This window comes from Sorex araneus, chromosome 5 (genome assembly GCF_027595985.1).
Source record: "Sorex araneus isolate mSorAra2 chromosome 5, mSorAra2.pri, whole genome shotgun sequence".
In the NCBI taxonomy this organism is placed as follows: Eukaryota; Metazoa; Chordata; class Mammalia; order Eulipotyphla; family Soricidae; genus Sorex; species Sorex araneus.
This window is the reverse complement of record NC_073306.1, coordinates 118,092,845-118,096,536: the sequence shown is the minus strand read 5'-3', so window position 1 is coordinate 118,096,536 and position 3,692 is coordinate 118,092,845.

Below are 3,692 nucleotides of genomic sequence, written 5' to 3'. Positions count from 1 at the left end.
CACGTTTTCCACCACCAAAATCCCAAGTATCCCCCCCTGCCCAATTCCACATCTCCCCCTGCCTGTGTGGCAAACAATTTGCAAAATACTCTCTCTCTACTTTAATTACCTTTGATATTTTGAGACCAGTCCTACCACCCCTATACCTGCTGAAAATGCAATGCTGGACAGTTGTGTTTTGTATTGCTTGTTATAGATATTATATAATGTCGCGTGGCCGTGAGCGTGGTCGAGTGCTCCAGGAATTCTAAGATTTTAATAATTAGGGTCTGAAGAAGTCGCTATAGCAAGTTGCTCAGGTCTAAGATTTGTTTGTGTGTCTCTGGATTGTGGCTGTGTGGGAGCTTAAGTAGACGGTGGGCGGATGTGGCTTCATCTTGGAGTCCCATTGGGGCAGGGTGGGTGGGGGAGGAGAAGGGCCCACTCTTCCCCTGTCCCATGAGACTTGGGATTTGCCAACACCACCACTCGTACCTGGACCTTCTCGCTGACTTCTAGAGAATGGAGCTGCCAGAGCTCCTAGAGGGCAGGCGGAGAGACAACACCTGCCCCCGTCTGGAGCAGCCCAGCGGAAAAGGCCTATTGCAACGTCCCGGGTCATCTCTGCATCAAGTTGCTCGGGTCTGAGATTCATTTGTGTGTCTCCAATTAGTTAATTTAATCGGTCACTTTAAATCTTGTTCATTGAAAAGGTAGCCAATCAAAAGAGGTAATAGGATGGCTGGGAGTGTGAGACAGCAGCAGATTAAAATAAAAGTCCTCCAGTCAGGCCAAACACTTCTCTTGCTCCTCCTACCCTTTAGCTTCTCTCACAATCTTATGACCAGGCAGACTACAGGATTATGTAGGGGGAGGTCATGTGTCTAGACCGAAGGCAGGGTGAGATAGAGCTCATTGGTCCAGACAAGGCAGAATCAGGCAGGGGTCTTAGGCTCAGACAGGTGGACAGGCTGGGGACTTAAGGAAACCTGCGGCAGGACCACAGAGAACTATAAGGGTACAGCCTGATAAGATCCAGCAGCAAGATTTCAGACTAGGAAAGCATATACTGGCTAGGGAGCAGCACAGCTAGGGACAGGACCAGGTCATAGCACAGGTAATCCATTATCATAGAAATTATGTGACAATAAAAATGTTTTAGCCTTTCTCTGCATGAAAAAGTTTCCATCAAATTTTTGTAACCAGAAGCCCACCTTCAGGAAGGTTTGAGAACTGCATTTATAGTAATTACAATTTTTTAGGGGTTTTGAATAAACTAAATGATACTGCAATAAAATATTTGACCAAAGGAACTACTACATCTCTCTGGAGGGGTGAACTTTAATCCAAGTCACGCAAAAGTCACAGAGGTAAAGTCCTGCTAGAGGTGAGCTCTTAATAATTATATAATGTCAGGACTGGAGCGACAGTACAGGGTGTAAGCACCTACTTTGCATGTGGCCCACTCCTGTTCGATTCCTGGCACCACATGTAGTTTCTCCCACATTGCCAAGAGTGATCCCTGAGCACTGCGACTTTCCCACTGTACTGTCTCTCTGGCCCCATGGATAGCTGCTTTTTAGAAGTTCTTATAACTAGAATATGGCACAACTGCTTTGGAGGAATAGTGCATTGGTTTAATTAGAGCAGTAGTGTTCGACCACCAGTTACATAGACTGATGATGGTCTCTGGTACAAAGAGATTGAAAACCAATGGTCTACCATGCAAAGTTATAACTGCCAGTCAGTAGGCCAGCGTACAGGACAGGCGCTAGCTGCAGGTATAAGAAAGTTGAAGAACACTGGATCAGAGTACCTGACTTGCAACTTGTACAAGTTGAAATCCTTAGAGTCTCGCCTATATAGCTACTTTGCTATTTGAGCCCGGTAGGTCTGTCTGTAAACACTGGGATTCCTGGCCTTACTGTAGCAGATGGATGTAAGCACTACAAAAAGAGCTTGTGCACAGCAAGCACAGCAACTAGAACAAAGATGTGTGAGAGTCACAGTCAGGAAGTGTAACCTCTGGTGAGAACATCTGTGAGCCTCACAGTGACCTCTAGTTAGCGCCACAACCATAACCATGTGCTCAACAACGAATATAACCCCCACTGCATGCATATGCAAGCACCACAACTGAAGGAGTACAAACCTCAGCACCACGGCTGGTGTGACAGTGCCCCCCCAACCTAATGTGCAACACTCAGTGAGCACCATGGCTATAAACGTTTGTGCACTACAGTCAGACCTGTGCCCAACCCCCAGTCATTACAAGAACAATGTCAACAACAAAGGAGAAAGGAAGTGCCTGGAATAAAATAAATAAAGCAATTAAAAATAAGGGCCATCCATCTCCCTGTACTTCCAGAAGACCCAGCAGTCACACCCACGAACTACTACCACCACTGCCATGTAAGCTTATCTATCAGCCTTGTTCTAGAAACTCATAAATAAATCTTGAAAGAGATCAAATCACCGTATCACTGTCATCCTGTTTGTTCATCGATTTGCTTGAGCAGGCACCAGTAATGTCTCCATTCGTTCTAGCCCTCAGATTTTAGCAGCCTCTCTTTACTCATCCTTCCCAATGGTGCCGCATTGGAGGCTCTTTCAGGGTCAGGGGAACGAGGCCCATCATTGTTACTGTTTTGGGCATATCGAATACATCATAGGGAGCTTACCAGGCTCTGCCGGGTGGGCAGGATACTCTTGGTAGCTTGCCTGGTTCTCCGAGAGGGAGAACTAGACTATAAGAGATCAAATAGTTGCAAAATTTTCTCAGACACAAGTTCCCAAATGAGACTTCTGGGGTGGTCTCGGAGAGTGCAGGCCAGCTCCTGCTCAAAGTCCCAGCAGCCACTCCCACTCCCCAAAGCTCCTGTCATGTCTCTGACCACACCCCACTGCCTCAGGACTGAGCACCACAGAGAACCTAATCTGCAGAAAACTACAGGTGCATGGGTCTTTGTAGCTGACAACTCTAGGCTTTCTTAGATCGAGGTGGGCGACCCCCACCCATCTCCCCATACTTCTGGAAGACCTGGCAGCAATGACCAGTTAAATATTTAACTGCCCAATTAAATACTCTGTATTTTCTGGACATGTCCAAACTCTACAATACTGACATTCCATAGTAGCACACTAGACTGGACGACGTGTAACACAGAAGCCAAACAATTTCAACTAACAAAAACACTAACAGAGAAGGCTTACCCTGCAACAGCAACGTAGTAAGTCCTCAGACAAAGACTGACTATCCCCAGGGTGAGATACAACAATTTTCACAAGTTTTTTCTATGGAAATAATTTTTGATCATTCTGTTAGCAACTTAATGGTAACAAGCAATATAAAATAAATTATTGTGGGCCTGTACAGAAGAAGGTTTGAGGGGTGGTTGAGAAAATGGAGACAATGGTGGAGTGAAGGTAACAGTGGTGGTAGGGTTGTTGTTGGGATATTAAATGCCTGTAACAAATCATCATGAACAACTTTGTAAATCATGGTGTTTAAATACAATGGGGGGAAAACAGATAAAAATAAGGGTGCCAAGGGGCTGGAGCTATAGTATAGTGGCTAGGGCATTTGCCTTGCATGCAGCTAACGCAGGTTTGATCCCCGACATCCTGTATGGTCCTCTGAGCCTGCCAGGAATAATTCCTGAGTGTAGAGCTAGGAGCAAGCCCTGAGCATAACTGGGTAGGATCCAAAAATA